Below are 21,304 nucleotides of genomic sequence, written 5' to 3'. Positions count from 1 at the left end.
AAGACAAAAAGGAGAAGATAGTCTCATCAACTAGGCATATCAATGGGCTATGGAGATGCCCATTAATACATATCAATGTGAGTGAGTAGGGATTGCCATGCAACGGATGCACTAGAGCTATAAGTGTATGAAAGCTCAACAAAAGAAACTAAGTGGGTGTGCATCCAACTTGCTTGCTCACGAAGACCTAGGGCAATTTTGAGGAAGCCCGTCATTGGAATATACAAGCCAAGTTCTATAATGAAAAATTCCCACTAGTAAATGAAAGTGATATCATAGGAGACTCTCTATCATGAAGATCTTGGTGCTACTTTGAAGCACAAGTGTGGTAAAAGGATAGTAACATTGTCCCTTCTCTCTTTTTCTCTCATTTTTTCTTGGGCCTTTTCTCTTTTTTTCTTTGCCTTCTTTTCTCTTTTTTTTATTTAGTCTGGAATCTCATCCCGACTTGTGGGGGAATCATAGTTTCCATCATCCTTTCCTCACATGGGACAATGCTCTAATAATGATGAACATCACACTTTTATTGCTTACAACTCAAGAATTACAACTCAATACTTAGAACAAAATATGACTCTATGTGTATGCCTCTAGCGATGTACCGGGATATGCAATGAATCATGAGTGACATGTATGAAAGAATTATGAACAGTGGCTTTGCCACAAATACTATGTCAACTACATGATCATGCTAAGCAATATGACAATGATGGAGCGTGTCATAATAAACGGAACGGTGGAAAGTTGCATGGAAATATATGTCGGAATGGCTATGGAAATGCCATAATAGTATGGTGGCTATTTATAGGAAGGTATATGGTGGGTGTAATGCACCGGCGAAAGTTGCGCGGTACTAGAGAGGCTAGCAATGGTGGAAGAGTGAGAGTGCGTATAATCCATGGGTTCAATATTAGTCATAAAGAACTCACATACTTATTGCCAAAATCTACAAGTCATCAATACAAAGTACTACACGCATGCTCCTAGGGGAAGGGTTGGTAGGAGTTAACCATCGCACGATCCCGACCTCCACACATAAGGAAGACAATCAATAAATATATCATGCTCCAACTTCATCACATAACGGTTCACCATACGTGCATGCTACAGGAATCACAAACTTCAACACAAGTATTTCTCATTTCATAATTTCTCAACTAGCATGACTTTAATATTAATACCTCCATATCTCAAAACAATCATCAAGCATCAAACTTCTCTTAGTATTCAACACACTCATAAGAAAGTTTTTACTAATCTTGAATGCCTAGCATATTAGGATTAATTTCTTGTTTAAAGCAAATTACCATGCTGTTTTGTAGGACTCTCAAAATAATATAAGTGAAGCATGAGAGAACAATAGTTTCTATAAAACAAATCCACCACCGTGCTCTAAAAGATATAAGTGAAGGACTAGAGCAAAACTATATAGCTCAAAAGATATAAGCGAAGCATATAGAGTATTCTAATAAATTCTGAATCATGTGTGTCTCTCTCAAAAGGTGTGTACAGCAAGGATGATTGTGGTAAACTAAAAAGCAAAGAGTCAAATCATACAAGACGTTCCAAGCAAAACACATATCATGTGGTGAATAAAAATATAGCTCCAAGTAAAGTTACCGATGGACGAAGACGAAAGAGGGGATGCCTTCCGGGGCATCCCCAAGCTTTGGCTTTTTGGTGTCCTTAGATTATCTTGGGTGCCATGGGCATCCCCAAGCTTAGGCTTTTTCCACTCCTTGTTCCATAATCCATCAAATCTCTACCCAAAACTTGAAACCTTCACAACACAAAACTCAACAGAAAGTCTCATAAGCTCCGTTAGCGAAAGAAAACAAAACACCACTTCAAGGTACTGTAATGAACTAATTTTTTATTTATATTGGTGTTAAACATACTGTATTACAACTTCCCTATGGTTTATAAATTATTTTACTAGCCATAGATTCATCAAAATAAGCAAACAACACACGAAAAACAGAATCTGTCAAAAACAGAACAGTCTGTAGTAATCTGTAACTAACGCAAACTTCTGGAACGTAAACAATTCCACAAAATTAGGAAGTTCTAGATAATTTGTTTATTGATGTACAGAAAAAAGAATAAACTGAAAATCACGTTCCTGTGATTTATGAAAACTAATCTCGTGCGCACAAAGTTTCTGTTTTCGGTAGCAGAATCAAATAACTATCACCGTAGGTTATCCTAAGGGTTTAACTTGGCACAAACACTAATTAAAACATAAAAACGAATCTAACCAGAGGCTAGATCAAATATTTATTCCTAAACAGAAGCAAAAAGCAAAAAACTAAAATAAAATTGGGTTGCCTCCCAACAAGCGCTATCGTTTAACGCCCCTAGCTAGCCATAAAAGCAAGGATAGATCTAAGTATTGCCATTTCTGGTTGGCAAACCATAAGTGGCTCTCATAATAGATTCATGAGGTAACTTTATTTTCTTTCTAGGAAAGTGTTTCATGCCTTTCCTTAACGGAAATTGGAATCTAATATTTACTTCCTTCATATCAATAATTGCACTAATCGTTCTAAGGAAAGGTCTACCAAGAATAATAGGACATGAAGGATTGCAATCTATATCGAGAACGATAAAATCTACGGGCACATAATTCCTATTTGCAACAATAATAACATAATTAATTCTTCCCATAGGGTTTTTGATAGTGGAATCCACAAGGTGCAAATTTAAAGAGCAATCATCAAGATCATGAAAACCTAGCAAATCACACAAAGTTTTCAGAATCGTGGAAACACTAGCACCCAAATCACACAAAGCATAGCATTCATGATCTTTAATTCTAATTTTAATAGTAGGTTCCCACTCATCATAAAGTTTTCTAGGGATAGAAACTTCCAACTCAAGTTCTTCTTTGTAAGATTGCATCAAAGCATCAACGATATGTTTAGTAAAAGCCTTATTTTGACTATAAGCATGCGGAGAATTTAGCATGGATTGCAACAAGGAAATACAATCTATTAAAGAGAAATTATCATAATTAAATTCCTTGAAATCCAAAATAGTGGGTTCGTTGATATTTAAAGTTTTTACTTCTTCAATCCCACTTTTACCAAATTTTGCATCAAAATCTAAAAACTCTGAATTTTTGGAACGCCTTCTAGGTAAAGGTGACTCATCTTCAGTCCCATCATTATCAAGATTCATATTGCAAAACAAAGATATAATAGGGGACACATCAATAACTTTTAGGTCTTCATCTTTATTATCATAGAAATTAGAAGAACACGCTTTCATAAAGCAATCTTTCTTAGCAACCATTCTAGTGGTTCTTTCTTTGCACTCATCAATGGAAATTCTCATGGCTTTGAGAGACTCATTGATATCATGCTTGGGTGTAATAGATCTAGTTTCAAAGAATCAACATCAAGAGAAATTCTATCAACGTTCCTAGCCAATTCATCAACTTTAAGCAATTTTTCTTCAAGCAAAGCATTGAAATTCTTTTGCAAATTCGTAAACTCCTTAACACTATTCTCAAATTCAGAGGGCATCTTATTGAAATTTCCATAAGAATTGTTGTAGGAATTACCATAATTATTAGAGGAATTACTAGGGAACGACCTAGGATTAAAGTTTCCCCTATACGCGTTGTTACCAAAATTATTCCTACGAACAAAATTCACATCCATAGATTCATTATTATTCTAAATCAAAGTAGACAAATGCATATCATTAGGATTAGAAGAAACACTTTTAGTAGCAAATAATTTCATAAGTTCATCCATCTTTCCACTCAAAACATTAATTTCTTCTATCGCATGCACTTTTTTATTAGTAGATTTTTCGGTGTGCCATTGAGAATAATTAACCATAATATTATCTAGGAGTTTAGTAGCTTCTCCTAAAGTGATTTCCACAAAAGTGCCTCCCGCGGCCGAATCTAAAAGATTTCTAGAAGCAAAATTCAATCCGGCATATAATTTTTGTATAATCATCCACAAATTTAAACCATGAGCAGGGCAATTACGTATCATTAATTTCATCCTCTCCCAATCTTGTGCAACATGTTCATGATCAAGTTGCTTAAAATTCATAATATCATTTCTAAGAGAGATGATCTTAGCAGGAGGAAAATACTTAGAGATAAAAGCATCTTTGCACTTATTCCAAGAATCAATACTATTTTTAGGCAAAGACGAGAACCAAACTTAAGCACGATCTCTAAGCAAAAAAGGGAATAGCTTCAATTTAACAATATCATTAAAAACATCCCTATTCTTTTGCATATCACACAAATCAACAAAGCTATTTAGATGGGTATCGGCATCTTCACTAGGAAGGCCGACGAATTGATCTTTCATAACAAGATTCAGCAAAGCAGCATTAATCTCACAAGATTCAGCATCATTAAGAGGAGCAATCGGAGTGCTAAGAAAATCATTGTTGTTGGTATTGGTAAAGTCACACAATTTAGTATTATCTTGAGCCATCATGACAAACAAGCAATCCAACACACGAGCAAACAAGAAGCAAGCGAAAAAGAGGCAAACGAAAGAGAGGGCGAATAAAACGGCAAGGGTGGAGTGGGGGAGAGAAAACGAGAGGCAAATGGCAAATAATGTAATGCGAGGGAGATGAGTTTGTGATGGGTACTTGGTATGGCTTGACTTGTGCGTAGACTCCCCGGCAACGGCGCCAGAAATGGCTCGTTGTTGGGAGTCAAATCTTGACTTGACTTGGCGCAAATCTCCCCGGCAACGGTGCCAGAAATCCTTCTTGCTACCTCTTGAGCACTGCGTTGGTTTTCCCTTGAAGAGGAAAGGGTGATGCAGCAAAGTAGTGTAAGTATTTCCCTCAGTTTTGAGAACCAAGGTATGAATCCAGTAGGAGTCCACGCGCGAGTCCCACGCACCTACACAAACAAACAAGAACCTCGCAACCAACGCGATAAAGGGGTTGTCAATCCCTTCACGGTTACTTACGAGAGTGAGATCTGATAGAGATGATAGGATAATGTTTTTGATATTTTTATGATAAAGATGCAAACTAAAATAAACGGAAATAGAAATAGCAAAGTGTTGGAAGATTAATATGATGGAGAATAGACCCAGGGGCCATAGGTTTCACTAGTGGCTTCTCTCAAGATAGCATAAGTATTGCGATGGGTAAACAAATTACTGTCGAGCAATTGATAGAATTGAGCATAGTTATGAGAATATCTACGTATGATCATGTATATAGGCATCACGTCCGCGACAAGTAGACCGATACGATTCTGCATCTACTACTATTACTCCACACATTGACCACTATCCAGCATGCATCTAGAGTATTAAGTTCATAAGAACAGAGTAACGCATTAGGCAAGATGACATGATGTAGAAGGATTAACTCATGCAATATGATATAAACCCCATCTTTTTATCCTTGATGACAATAATACAATACGTGCCTTGCTGCCCCTGCTGTCACTGGGAAAGGACACCGCAAGATTGAACCCAAAGCTAAGCACTTCTCCTATTGCAAGAAAGATCAATCTAGTAGGCCAAACCAAATTGATAATTCGAAGAGATTTGCAAAGATAACCAATCATACATAAAAGAATTCAGAGGAGATTCAAATATTGTTCATAGATAATCTTGATCATAAACCCACAATTCATCGGATCTCGACAAACACACCTTAAAAGAAGATTACATCGAATAGATCTCCACGAGAGAGGGGGAGAACTTAGTATTGAGATCCAAAAAGAGAGAAGAAGCCATCTAGCTAACAACTATGGACCCGAAGGTCTGAGGTAAACTACTCACACATCATCGGAGAGGCTATGGTGTTGTTGTAGAAGCCCTCTGTGATCAATGCCCCCTCTGGCGGAGCGTCAGAAAATGCCCCAAGATGGGATCTCACAGGTACAGAAGGTTGCGGCGGTGGAAATAGGGTTTTGGCTCTCCTGTTGATGTTTTTCGGGTATGTGGGTATATATAGGAGGAAGAAGTACGTTGGTGGAGCAACGAGGGGCCCACGAGGGTGGAGGACGCGCCCAGGGGGTAGGCGCGTCCCCGACCTTGTGCCTTCCGTGTTCGTTGCTGTGCGTAGACTCCAAGTCCTCTGGATCACGTTCGTTCCGAAAATCACGTTCCCAAAGGTTTCATTCCATTTGGACTCTGTTTGATATTCTTTTTCTGCGAAACACTGAAACGGGCAAAAAACAGCAATTTGGGTTGCGCCTCCGGTTAATAGGTTAGTCCCAAAAATAATATAAAAGTGTATAATAAAGCCCAATAAACATCCAAAACAGAATATAATATAGCATGGAACAATAAAAAAATTATTGATACGTTGGAGACGTATCAGGCCGTCGCACGTGTCGACATATCATAGGCGCCAATCTGACCCACTGACGAGTTGACATGTGTTTCCTCTGGCTAATCAGAATTTTACACGTGGAAATTTCCCATTCGTCCGGGCTGTTAACAGGTTATCGGATCCAAAACCGGACCCGATAGCTTAACGGCGACCCGTTACGGTGGATACCATGTGTCGGTCACCCTTGACGAAAGCACTTCTATGACGCGCGATTTATCGTCATGGAAGTGAACACTTCGTGATGATAATTTTGGTAAAGTCATGGAACACTTCTACGAAAGCACAGGTATGACTATCTTGATTTTGTCATCAAATTGTCATGGATATACATGCATGACAGAAAACGTGACCTACTGTGACAAACACGTATCATCGCGGAAGTGTATTTTTTTGTAGTGGGGGCACCGCACATGGCTAAGAAACAACTGTTGTGCTTTGGGGTGCCCCCCTGCCCCCGTATATAAAGGAGGGGAGGGGGAGGCCAGCTACCAAGGGACACGCCAGGGAGAGGGGAGTCCTACTAGGACTCCAGTCCTAGTAGGATTCGCCCCCCCCCTTTTCCTTCTTCCGGAGGGGAAAAGCGGGAAAGGAGAGGGAGTAAGAGAAGGAAAGGGGGGCGCCGCCCCCTTCCCTAATCCAATTCGGCCTGCTTCCTTGTGGGGGGCGCACCAGCCCCTTGTGGGTTGGGTAGCCTCCCTCCTATGGCCCATATTTTTCCCTGGGGGGTTCCGGTAACCCCTCCGGTACTCTGGTATGTACCCGATACACTCCGGAACCCTTCCGGTGTCCGAATACTACCTTCCAATATATCAATCTTTACCTCTCGACCATTTCGAGACTCCTCGTCATGTCCGTGATTTCATCCGGGACTCCCAACAAACTTTGGTCACCAAAACATATAACTCATAATGCAAATCGTCATCGAACGTTAAGCATGCGGACCCTACGGGTTCGAGAACTATGTAGACATGACCGAGACACATTTCCGGTCAATAACCAATAGCAGAACCTGGATGCTCACATTGGTTCCTACATATTCTACGAAGATTTTTATCAGTCAAAGCACATAACAACATACGTTATTCCCTTTGTCATCGGTCTATTACTTGCCCGAGATTCGACCATCGGTATCTTCATACCTAGTTCAATATCGTTACTGGGATGTCTCTTTACTCATTCTGTAATGCATCATCCCATAACTAACTCATTAGTCACATTGCTTGAAAGGCTTATAGTGATGTGCATCGCCGAGAGGGCCCAGAGATACCTCTCTGATACACGGAGTGACAAATCATAATCTCGATCTATGCCAACTCAACAAACACCTTCGGAGACACCTGTAGAGCATGTTTATAATCACCCAGTTACGTTGTGACATTTGATAGTACACAAGGTGTTCCTCCGGTATTCGGGAGTTGCATAATTGTCACAGCCCTAGAATTGCTTGTCACTAGTTGCATTAAAGCATCTATGCATCATGTTAAAATTCAAATGAATCTAAATTGGGGATGTTCAAACCCTAGCACACATTAATCCAACTAGGTTCAAATAAAAATCATTTTCAATGGACCCAAAATGCCCTTCAAAAGTGTTCATGATTTATGGTAAAAGGTGTAAACCTTATCCAGTGATGATGCATATTTTTCATTGGCATTTTTGGTCTCTGAATTAAGTCACTAAGTATTTGAATTGGGGCTATGAATTCCTATAAACAATTCTATAGCTCCAATAATTCTGGAACTTTATGTGGGGCTCTGAAATAATTTAGTTTGCATACACAATTATTTTCAGAAGCAACAAAAATTATTTGGTCAGGAAACCAAATATAAACATACTGCAGAAAATAGAAAAAAAGAAACAAAATTAGAAAACCAGAGAGAAAACCCACCTGGCTTACGTGTAGCCCACCTGGCCCAACTACTATTGGCCCAGCCCACTGGCCCCCTGCCAGTCATCAGCCACCTCCCGCTAGAGCAGGTAGGCAGCTGCCTGTCGGCCGCGCGTGCCGTCCTGGCCACCTCCTGCTTGCCACCAAGGCGCTCCTGAGCTCCCTTCGCGCGCCACGGAGACACCCCGACCCCCTGGACATCTCACTCCTCCCCCTTCGCCCTCTCTCTCTCCTCTGATCGCCATGGCCGACGCTACCGAGCGCTCGCCGCCGTGAAGCCGCAGCCACCGCCGCTCCCTCGTCGCCTGGACGTGCCCATGAGCTTCCCCGTCGTCCACTTCACCGAGCCAGCCGAGCCCCGAGCGCTCGCACGCCCCGGAGATTCTTCCCCGACCTTGCCTTGCCGTTCATCCGCCAGGGATCCCCCTCGCCGTCCTGCTCGTCTCTGACCTCCCCCAAGTTCGCCGTCCATCTTGCCCGACTTGCCGAGCCACTGCCCCTGCTCCCCCTCTCCGCTCTCGCTCTCGCACGCCGTAGCCGCCACGCCACTCACACCCGAATGCCGGCCCCCACCTTGAGCTCGTTTCCGGTGAGCTCCGGCTGCCTTAGCTGCTACTGCTTGCTGCAACGGGCGCGGGTGAGCTCCAGCTCCCCGTAGCTGCCCTCGGCTGCTTGATTGGGCGCCGGGGAAGCGATCCCGAGCCCCGCCGCCGCGTCTGTGGACACCAGCGTCGAACCGCCGGCGGGTTAGCGTCGGTTGACCATGGGTTTGACCTCCCCTGGGTCAATGACAAGTGGGGCCCGTCTTGTTAATTAGTTTAGTTTAGTTTTAAACTTAATTAGTTAGCCCTGTTAGACTGACATATGGGCTCCAGTGTCAGGTTTGACCTGGGCCACCCCTGTTGACACGCTGACGTCACTCAGACGTCATGCTGATGTAGTAATTCCCTTTTCTAGATTTACTCTTATTCAAGAAATTCCAGAAAATAGTGCTAACTTAAGAAAATCATAGAAATTAACCTGTAACTCCAAATGCAAATATTTATATATGAAAAATAATCAGAAAAATCCAATCTTTCCATCTATACTGTTTTCATACATGTTAGAACAACTTATGGCTGCTGTTTAGGACAGATCATATAAATGGCATTTGAATTTCACATATGGAGTTTGAATTTGAACGTAGGGTTCAAACCAACTTCATTTAACTTTGTTGCTAGTTGCATTAGCTCAAAACACCAGCATGTTGCCATGTCATGATCATGCATCATAATGTTGCATTGCATTGATTGTGTTTCCTCTTTGTTGTCGGTAATTGTTCCCCCTCAGTAGATGTGGTTCCTACGATGAGATCGATGACACCGATGAAGAGCTATATTATCATCAGGAGTGCCAGGCAAGCAAAACCCCCTTGTTCATTCCGATAAAATCCCACTCTCTCACTCCTGCTCTCTTTTACTGCATTAGGACAACAACGATTCAAGTGTTACATGCTGCGGTAGTTGAACCCCTTTCCTTTGCATGATCTGTCATTGCCACAGTAAATAGATGAAACCCACTAGCATGAGTAGGAGTTGTTTGAGCCTTGATGTGCCTAGTCATTCATGCTTGTTTGTCATGCCTGCTATTGCTTAGAGTTGTGTCAGGTCTGATTCACCGGGGATGAATTGGAAAGTTGTGAACATGTCCTACTGTTGAGAGCTAAGTGTGTGAACACGATTTGATAAAGGTAGGGGTGAGAGGCCATGTAGGAGTACATGGTGGGTTGTCTCATTGAAACCGTCCTCAGGAACTGAGTTCTGTGTTTGTGATCCATGAACAGTTACTACCACACATTGGGTTCCGGTAACTCGACCCCTCTCGGCTTCTTAACCACCCTTGTCCCTTGTCCAGGAGTTGCAAGTAGTTTCTGGTGTTTGTAGTATGCTGGAGGCCGTGCGCTGCGCTGACCCGAGGGGTGGGCTGTGATGCGGTAGGCACGTGGCCGGGTATGCCAGGCGCCCGTTTGGTGTCGCGGAACCCTGTACACATCATTCAGGGCCGTATGTGGAAACCTCGGCCGGACTCCCTGCCGATGGAACCTGAATAGGCGATAAACCTGGACTAGAGACTTGAGTGTTTAGGTAGGCCGTGGCCGACACCCTCGTTGGGCTTCCGCTTGAAGGTTGCCGAGTACATGTCGTGTAAACGACGGTAAGTGGTGAGAGCATGTGTGAACAAGTACACCCCTGCAGGGTTAACATCATCTATTCGAATAGCCGCGTCCGCGGTAAAGGACCCCTAAAAGAGTTACTTGCAGTCGTAGGGAGACGTTCTCGTAGGGAGACGGGAGCGGATCCATAGTGGTGTATTAATATGGTGAATATGTGGACTCATGTGCACCACCTCAAAAGAGTTACTTGCAGTCGTAGTTTAGGATAACCATCGAGTGAAAGCTGGCTTGCTGCAGTTAAACTCCACCACCCCCTTTGTTGATACCGATGCATATATAGTTAGATCTGATGTAAGTCTTGTTGGGTACATTTGTACTCACGATTGCTTAATTTATGTTTTTGGAGAGAGACTTCAGTCTCGCTAGTAGTTCCGCATGGACTTTGACGTTTAGCTTGTTACCTCAGCTACGATCTTGTGCCCTCGGCAGGATCTTGTAAATAGTCAGGCTTCTCGGCCTTTTTCATTTGTAGTTGTCTGTACTCAGACAAGTTAAGCTTCCGCATGTGCTTGTTGCTTGTATGCTCTGTATGTGGGTTCATGAGACCCATGTTTGTAATGCTTGGCTCCTTGGAGCCTAATGAATAAATACCTGAGTTGTAGAGTTTTGTTGTGATGCCATGTTGTATTTGCACATGTCGAGCATATTGTGTGTATGATTTGAAATGATTGGTATGTGTGGGATCTGACAATCTAGTTGTCTATCCTCGGTAGCCTCTCTTATGGGGAAATGTAATCTAGTGCTTCCACCGAGCCATGGTAGTCTGCTACAGCCCGGTTTACCGGAGTCCCGTTAACCCAGTTGCTACTGCTCCGGAACAGTTAGACTGGCCGGCATGTGTCCTTCTTTGATCCTGTGTCTGTCCCTTCGGGGAAATGTCACGCGGTGTCTTTCGGAGTCCTGCTAGCCCAGTTGCTACAGCGCAAATTCACTCGCTGATGACCGACACATTCATTGCTGGGTCATGTGTGCCTGTCCCTGTAAGTTAGTGCCACTTTGGGTTCACGACTAGTCATGTCGGCCCGGGTTCTCTGTCATATGGATGCTAGCGACACTATCATATACGTGAGCCAAAAGGCGCAAACGGTCCCGGGCCAGGTAAGGTGGCACCCGTGGGAATACCGTGCGTGAGGCTGCAAAGCGATATGATGTGTTACATGCTAGATTGAGGTGGCTTAGGATCGGGGTCCTGACAGCTTTGGTATCAGAGCCTGACTGCCTGTAGGATTATCAAGCCAAACTGGTCGAAGTTGAGTCTAGAAATGCTTTATTTATATAAGGTTGATTGTGGAAGGGAACATAAGGCTATTTTTACTCCTTTACCTTATGCCCTTCTGATCTGAGTCAACCTCGTCTTTTCTACGGGGGTTAAGAACTAGGCTTCTCATCTTTCTATCAGGATCACCTGTTACTAATCTATAGACCTATAATATTGATGGTTTCAAGCCCCAGTTCAGTTCCTACTACTTATGGGTGTTGACAGTTCATCTCAGAACCTTGATACTATGATGATCCCATGGTTATGCCACCATTTTGCAGGATGTCTCAAATCTTTTCGAGCATTTACAGCCGTTATGCTGTCCGAGTCATCCCAGGTTTCTAAATAGTCTGATGCATTTGCAAATCCCTTATTTCCATTCTCAATTTACCTTTGGGCCGGATTAACCACAGTAATTGCTGAATTGAGGTACTCTATTGCCTCGACATATAAGTTGGAGTTATTATTATGACCCTAGGTGTCTTAGGGGATCATCTAGTAACCTAGCCATGTTTTGTGTCCCAGTGTGATGATTTTGGCCATTATTCTCGAAAGCATCCCGTGATGCCATTTAGTTAGTAGGCATTCTATTCCTGGGTTCTTGAACCCGGGATTCACCCTACTTACCTCATGTTGATAGTGTTGCTAGTTCCTTTAGGATATTAGTAACCTTTGCGATAGTCCTCGAGGTTCATGGTACATCCTTCTTCCAATTACCATGAACCATTCTTCGTAGGAGTTCTTTTGAACCAAAATATCACAACCAGAGTGCTCTTGATGAGATCTCCATTCTATATTGTGAATCTGCCAGTTCTACCCTTTCCGCATGGGTTATCTGAAAGAAATGTTGAGCTTCGCTCAACATACTAATCTATGCATCCACAACTCAGAAAAACATATGTTCCTTTGAGTTGTTCCTCTTTCGTTGTATCCTGACCTCCGTCTATCAAGTGATAGTCAGGAATAGTTGTGCCATCGTGTTCGTCGGTGTCTATTATCCTTGTGGTCCGTTAAGCCATTCTATTTTGGAATGACTAGGAGAAACAAACTCCAGTACCTTATACATTTCTAGGATTGGGTCAAAGTGGTTGTATTCCGCAGATCAAAATGCCACTCCGGCTTTTGTTCTGTTCTACCCTGGAGTATTACCCCCCTTTATGTCAGGATTGTCATGAGAATTGCACGATCTCTTATGAATTCTTGACACAGTAATACTTCTTGCCATCATTGTTCATTTCTCGGTTCGGTGTTATTGTAACCAGAATGCCGACAAGTGAACCATGATGTGTGAAATTAATACTCCTAGCAACCATGTTGCTTGGTAGTTAAAGGACAATATTCTCATCTTTAGCGTGTTGGCTTTTGAATCACCATTCTAAGATGGATTGTGCAACTTAGTCCTTATTTCTGGTGCACTCTTCGATCAATGAGGTAGGATTATTCAATCCCTCACTCTTTTGATCATATCATCTTGCCCTGAAGAGCAAGGTTGTTCTCGAGCTTAGTAACATATCGGTGGTTCGTGATTTTCCGAATATCTTCTCAGAAGTATTACTAGGTTGTCCCCTGACTGTTATGTTGAGCTCGTGATCAAGTTGGTTTTCCTCTAAACCAGCCATTCTCCAAGAATCTGTGTTGGATACCCCTGAGCTAGTTGGTTAAGCTAAAGAACAACTTGGAGAGTTGGAAGATAAAAGCTTTATCCGACTTAGTTCATTCCAAAGGGATAACTCTTTGTACATGTGTGTTGAAGAAAGATGGTATTTTCAATGATTGACCCTCGTGACCAGTTAATGGACATATCATCTTATCCAAACTTTGATTTGAGTGTGGTCTATCCTTAAATCAAATCAGAACCAACGATGTTCGTAATGTTGTCTTACTCGTGGTGGTTTCCTCGACCAGACACCGTTATATTCTTTGGGTCTGACCAATGCTATCGCTTTGTTCACATAGTTGTGGAATTCCATCTTCATGGAAATCTGGATGACCTATTGTTGAGCCCGTCAGCAATATTTTCATCTTGTCCATGATTCATGTTGAACATTAAGCTAGTGTTGGAAACTTTGAAAGCATTTCTTCATGCTAGCTCATGAAGCATATGTTTGGATGAAAGAAGTGACTTCCTCTAATTCACGTGTGTTTGATGTAAGTTGCCACCGTGAGTTCGAGAGAGCTTGTTTTTCTTCCTATGGAATTATCCCAAGTCAATCATGCACGTGCGAAGTATTCTATGGTCCGATAGACTGATCATCTTCATTCCATATGCATCCCTAGCACACCAAGCCACTGATTGATTTTTTCAAGGAGAAGAAGCTCCTTCTTAAGAGCTAACCCGGGCTTATAAAAGGACTTCGATATCCTTGATGATGGTTCCCAACCAGAACCCGGTAGCGTTTCATTGTAAGACTAGTATGTGATCATGCTTGTCTTGGACAACGTGTTCACCTATATGTAGCAGAACCAGCTCATGTTTTGGAGCTTGCTATCGTAGTTCATTTCTCGAGAATCTCGCAACGTTGTCCCATCAGGTTGTGTTGCAAACTTTCTTTTCTAGACATGATGTCTGAAGTATCATGTTACTAACCACATCTGAATCTCAGCCAGATATGATGGTTGGAACATTCCAACATTTGCATTTTGTCCCCAGCTTGCACCGCCATTGTGCCAATTTCCCATGGGCTGCCCTTCTCAGCAGTTTCTGTCCAAGATCATCTTCAAAAGTGGACTTACCATGGGTCCCATCCATTTCCGATGATAGGCAAAAATCATCCATTGCATTATCTTCAACTAGGTAGTCCACATCACCCATTCTAGTCGGAGTATGCCGTTCTTCCGAACTCCTTCAAGTAATCGATTGCAAATTGCCTTGGGCTGGTATGAAGATTTTTCAATGATCTATGTATCAAATGTATTTTTTTGCCACTTAAGGGATTAATTCTACGAGCCACCTTCCCTAAGGTGGCCCGTTATGGAGTCATGGCAATTAACTCCTTGCTACTTTGAAACCCATGCACCATATTATCTAAGCGTGGAATTGTTGCCTATCAAATTGAACCTTTGTTATCAGTTTCTTTCCATCCCTCTTGATGTGTGTTTTGTGCCTCGGCTCAAGAGATGTTTCCAACATCTCACTTCATGAGTTGATTTTGAGTTGCTTGATCTTCAACAAGATCGATTCCTGTAGAGTTTCCTTCTGCCGTCATCATGTTGGAAGAAGATCTCAAAAGCAAAGACGTCAAGATCAATTGGAGCAATGAATCAACATCTTCGAGAAGGGCAAATCAGATCATGAAGATTGTGTTAGCTTTGTGACCCCTCGGTCTTCTTACCTCACGTCTTGAATCTCGGGACGAGATTCTTGTTTAGTGGGGGTGAGTTGTCACAGGCCTAGAATTGCTTGTAACTAGTTGCATTAAAGCATCTATGCCTCATGTTAAAATTCAAATGAATTTGAATTCGGGATGTTCAAATCCTAGCACAAATGAATCCAACTAGGTTCAAATAAAAATCATTTTCAATGGACCCAAAATGCCCTTCAAAAATGTTCATGATTTATGGAAAAGGTGTAAACCTTATCCAGTGATGATGCATATTTTTCATTGGCATTTTTGGTCTCTGAATTAAGTCACTAAGTATTTGAATTGGCGCTATGAATTCCTATAAACAATTTTATAGCTCCAATAATTCTAGAACTTTATGTGGGGATCTAAAATAATTCAGTTTGCATACACAATTATTTTCAGAAGCAACAAAAATTATTTGGTTAGGAAACCAAATATAAACATATTGCAGAAAATAGAAAAACAAAAACAACATTAGAAAACCAGAGAGAAAACCCACCTGGCTTACCTGCAGCCCACCTTGCCCAACTACTGCTGGCCCAGCCCATTGGCCCCTTGCCAGTCATCAGCCACCTCCCGCCAGAGCAAGCAGGCAGCTGCCTGTCGGCCACGCGCACCGTCCAGGCCACCTCCTACTTGCCACCGAGGCGCTCCTGAGCTCCCTTCGCGCGCCACGGAGACGCCCCGACCCCCTGGACATCTCACTCCTCCCCCTCGCCCTCTCTCTCTCCTCTGATCGCCATGGCTGACCCTGCCGAGCGCTCGCCGCCGTCAAGCCGCAGCCACCACCGCTCCCTCATCGCCTGGACGTGCCCACGGGCTTCCCCGTCATCCACTGCACTGAGCCAGCCGAGCCCCGAGCGCTCGCACGCCCCGGAGATGCCGTGTCATGATCTCAAAACACCAACATGTTGCCATGTCATGATCATGCATCATAATGTTGCATTGCATTGATTGTGATTCCTCTTTATTGCCAGTAATTGTTCCCCCTCAGTAGACGTGGTTCCGACGATGAGATCGATGACACTGATGAAGAGCTATATGATCTTCAGGAGTGCCAGGTAAGGAAAACCCCCTTGTTCATTCTGATACAATCCCACTCTCTCGCTTCTGCTCTCTTTTACTACATTAGGACAACAACGATTCAACTGTTACATGCTGCGGTAGTTGAACCCCTTTCCTTTGCACGATATGTCATTGCCACAGTAAATAGATGAAACCCACTAGCATGAGTATGAGTTGTTTGAGCCTTGATGTGCCTACTCATTCATGCTTGTTTGTCATGCCTGCTATTGCTTAGAGTAGTGTCAGGTCTGATTCACCAGGGATGAATTGGAAAGTTGTGAACATGTCCTACTGTTGAGAGCTAAGTATGTGAACACGATTTGGTAAAGGTAGCGGTGAGAGGCCATGTAGGAGTACATGGTGGGCTGTCTCAATGAAACCGTCCTCAGGAACTGAGTTCTGTTTTTGTGATCCATGAACAGTTACTACCACACATTGGGTTCCGGTAACTCGACCCCTCTCGGCTTCTTAACCACCCTTGTCCCTTGTCCAGGAGTTGCAAGTAGTTTCTGGTGTTTGTAGTATCATTCGGGGCCGTATGTGGAACCCTGTACACATCGTTCGGGGCCGTATGTGGAAACCTCGGCCGGACTCCCTGTGGATGGAACCTGAATAGGCGATAAACGTGGACTAGAGACTTGAGTGTTTAGGTAGGTCGTGGCCGACACCCTCGTTGGGCTTCCGCTTGAAGGTTGCCGAGTACATGCCATGTAAACGACGGTAAGTGGTGAGAGCGTGTGTGAAGAAGTACACCCCTGTAGGGTTAAGATCATCTATTCGAATAGCCGCGTCCGCGGTAAAGGACCTCTGGGTTGCCTATACAGTTCATAGACAAGTGAAAGTGGATACTCTAAAATGTGCAACATAAGCGTGAGTGCTATGGAAGGCGTTCTTGTAGGGAGACGGGAGCAGATCCATAGTGGTGTATTAATATGGTGAATATGTGGACTCGTGTGCGCCACCTCATAAGAGTTACTTGCAGTCGTAGTTTAGGGTAGCCACCGAGTCAAAGCTGGCTTGCTGCAGTTAAACTCCACCACCCCCTTTGTTGATACCGATGCATATATAGTTAGATCTGATGTAAGTCTTGCTGGGTACATTTGTGCTCACGTTTGCTTAATTTATGTTTTTGGAGAGAGACTTCAGTCTTGCTAGTAGTTCCGCGTGGACTTCGACGTTTAGCTTGTTACCTCAGCTACGATCTTGTGCCCTCGGCAGGATCTTGTAGATAGCCAGGCTTCTCAGCCTTTTTCATTTGTAGTTGTATGTACTCGGACAAGTTAAGCTTCCGCATGTGCTTGTTGCTTGTATGCTCTGTATGTGGGGTCATGAGACCCATGTTTGTAATAATTGGCTCCTCGGAGCCTAATGAATAAATACCTGAGTTGTAGAGTTTTGTTGTGATGCCATGTTGTATTTGCACATATCGAGCATATTGTGTGTATGATTTGAGATCCTTGGTATGTGTGGGATCCGACAACCTAGTTGTCTATCCTTGGTAGCCTCTCTTATGGGGAGATGTAGTCTAGTGCTTGCACTGAGCCATGGTAGTCTGCTACAGCCCGATTTACCGAAGTCCTGTTAGCCCAGTTGCTACTGCTCCGAAATACTTAGACTGGCCGGCATGTGTCCTTCTTCGATCCTGTGTCCGTCCCTTTGGGGAAATGGCATGCGGTGTATTTCGGAGTCCTGCTAGCCCAGTTGCTACAGCCCGAATTCACTCGCTGATGACTGACACGTTCGTTGCTGGGTCATGTATGCCTGTCCCTGTAAGTTAGTGCCACTTTGGGTTCACGACTAGTCATGTCGGACCGGGTTCTCTGTCATATGGATGCTAGCGACACTATCATATACGTGAGCCAAAAGGCGCAAATGGTCCCGAGCCAGGTAAGGTGGCACCCGTGGGAATACCGTGTGTGACGCCGCAAAGCGATATGATGTGTTACATGCTAGATCGATGTGGCTTAGTATCGGAGTCTTGACAATAATCTCATAGTTAGAGGAACATGTATAAGTCATGAAGAAAGCAATAGCAAAACTAAACGATCATTATGCTAAGCTAACGGATGGGTCTTGTCCATCACATCATTCTCCTAATGATGTGATCCCGTTCATCCAATGACAACACATGTCTATGGTCAGGAAACTTAACCATCTTTGATTAACGAGCTAGTCAAGTAGAGGCATACTAGGGACACTCTGTTTTGTCTATGTATTCACACATGTACTAAGTTTACGATTAATACAATTCTAGCATGAATAATAAACATTTATCATGATATAAGGAAATATAAATTACAACTTATTATTTCCTTCAGGGCATATTTCCTTCAAACATGTCTGCCGACATCAAGAATGCCAGGGCCCAGGTTGGTGTTCCTCTTCTTCGTGGCGACGTTGATCCTGAGAAGGTCGAGCTTCACATCTTGCTTCATCATGAGCGCTGACCACCGTGCGTCAGATTTCTCCTCCCTCTTTGCGGCGTTGTTCTTGGCGTCTACAACACACTGTTCGATCGATGATTGCAGCCATTCTTCAGCGGGTGCCGTGTTCCTCGCTATCTTGGCTCTTTTGTTGCCACCAGGGCGCCCATCCGCCGCCCCCGGGGCAGGCGCGTCTAGCTTGTACATCTCCTTGGCCTTGGCGAGGGTGCGCTAGACGTCCCTCCACTTCTTGCACGACTCGATCTGGGAGAACACGTGAACGAACTTGAACTCGGCGTCGCTGTTGTCCTGGTGATACATGTTGAACATATGAACTATCTTCACACCCGAAGAACAAGTGTCGACAACATACACAGCGAAATAACTAATTTGGCAGCTGTACATACCCGACCCTCGATGTTGGTGCCACTTTCCGGGCGAGCCGCGACCTCCTCTAGGATCCCATGCCACTTGTTGCACACTGTCTGGATGGGTGCCCAATGGTCCATCATGGCCTTCTCGCCTCGAGCCATGTGGATGCCGGCGAAGTAGTTGTCGACCAACTTGCGCTCATTGAACGTCGTCTTGATCCTTCTCCAGTACGCGTCGATGTTCTGGTTCGAGCCGGTGATTGGGTCGATGCTGACGGTCTTCCATGCTTCGGCGAGGCACTCATTTTCCCTAGATGTCCACTTGACGTGAGGCTTGCCTGGCCTGGCATTGGCCGCCCGCTACTTCTTTCTCCCTGTCTGCTCTGACGCCGGCTTTGCCTCTTCCTCCGCCTCCTCTACCTCGTGCTCTCCACCTCCTCGGCATCGTCGTCGAGCTCGTCATCCATGTTCGCCGTTTCGTCTTGCACGTGGAACCCGGGGCAGGAAGCGGCGGCGACCGAGCCACTCGTGATGATCTCATCCATGTCGGTATCGGGGTTGCTGAACTGTGGTGCCGAGCCGTGTGCAAAGGGTAGGGCGCCCCGGCGCAGGCGAGGCTGAGTACGTCAGTGGCGAGTAGCTATACTACGTGTTGAGGCCGGCGATGAATGCGGGGGAGGGAATGCACTAATCGGGGTTCAGGCCGGAGGGGGAGGCACGCAGCGGCACACCATTCGGGAAGGTAATGTCGGGGTTGAAACCACCATGCACATCGCTGTTGGAGTAGCCAGGCAAGGCGCGTACCCCCATTGCGGTGGGGGAGGTGATAAGTTGGCCGGCGACGCGACACTCTGGTGGCTCCCCCCTGCGCGGCTTGTGCATAGTGCCTGGGTGGAAGGTTCCCCATCCCCACACAGAACGCCTCTCCCTGTGCCACCGCTGCCACGTCCTTGGCCCTCTTGATGTTGAGCCTGTTCCGTTGATCGGTGGTGACCGCCTCCCGGCGCGGAATGTCCACCCTCCACTCGGCGTTCGGCATTCTCTCTGGCCTTGCCATCGGCTTTCTCTACTTCGGCTGAGCGGAATCAGCGACAGCAGCGCGAGGGGCCACATACTTCTTCAGCGGCATGGCGGCTGTATCCGGGATAAGAGGAGGAGAATGGCGGGCGAGAATGGGGAAGCAATGGGCAAGATGGAGGGAAAGGGGGAGAAAAGGGCGTGAAATCGGCCGGTGTCACTGACATCAAGGGCCCACGCGCCTTTTCCCTTCAGTCGGCGCTCCCAGGCACCCCCCGGGGGGCTGGGTTAAGCTCGGGATCGCCGGTTGTTGTTTTGGCCCAAACCGGCGCTACACCACATCCTGGGAGCGCGTCTGGGCCGATTGTTTGCCACCGGCGCTAAAAAAGGCGCCCTAGTGGGCCTATTGGGGGTGGAGGGGCGAGTGGAGATGCTCTTAGTTGGGGTGGGGAGTGCCTGCGTCAGACAAGACGCTGGAGAATCGCCGAATTTAGAGGGATATCTGAGGGTGGCAGTGAACCTAGTGGTGAAGCCAACCTTTGAATAAGGGAAATGTTTTACACCTGTTGAGTACATTGATTATTAGAAAAGACGAGATAGACTATGCTTCATTCTTGCCTTGTCTTATACTTTAAATTGGTCATTGTACTCTTATATATATATATATATATATATATATATATATATATATATTTAGGGAGGGTCTATTATGATAACACCCCTTAAGACCTTATTCTGCTAACAATAAACCTTATTCTGCTAACACCCATACCCAACACGCGAACCAAACAAAACGAACTGCGGAACCCCCACGGCTCGACCCAGCTTCCTCCCATGTGTGAGGCCCCCAGTCAGATACCACCCCACCCGACCACCCACCTCCCAGCTTCTTCCTTGGTGAAAAATCCCCATCCCACACACCACTTCCACCAATTTCTCCTCCTCCTCCCTACCAGCCATCGTGCCTCCTCTCCCTTCTGGCCGGCACCACCCTATCTCCTTCTTTGGCACCGCGTGCCCGTCCCACTTCCCGTAGACATATTTCCCCAGGGCCAGCCTCGCCAGCAAGCCACTGCCATCCCGGGAGCACGTCGCCAGATCCTGGCTAGCCCGCACCCATCGACCTCCCTCCTCCCTGATGCCCCCACCCTCCATCAAACCCCAACCCCACTGTTGAAACGTGTGGATCCGGCGTGACGCCTTCCCGACCCGCAACGTCCTTCGCCCATCCCACCGGTCAAATCATGTCGAAGCACTCGGATCCGCGCGACCTTCTTCGTCCTTCTGGTCGCTGTAGCCACCACTTGTTGCGCCCCACTCCATGGCCTCATCTCAGCCGCGCGAGTGGTGGAGTCCTGACACGCTACGCCCCTGCTGGGCTCGT

This window comes from Triticum aestivum, chromosome 1B (genome assembly GCF_018294505.1).
Source record: "Triticum aestivum cultivar Chinese Spring chromosome 1B, IWGSC CS RefSeq v2.1, whole genome shotgun sequence".
Classification (NCBI taxonomy): Eukaryota; Viridiplantae; Streptophyta; class Magnoliopsida; order Poales; family Poaceae; genus Triticum; species Triticum aestivum.
The sequence above is the reverse complement of the archived record's forward strand: the minus strand, read 5'-3'. Positions refer to the sequence as shown.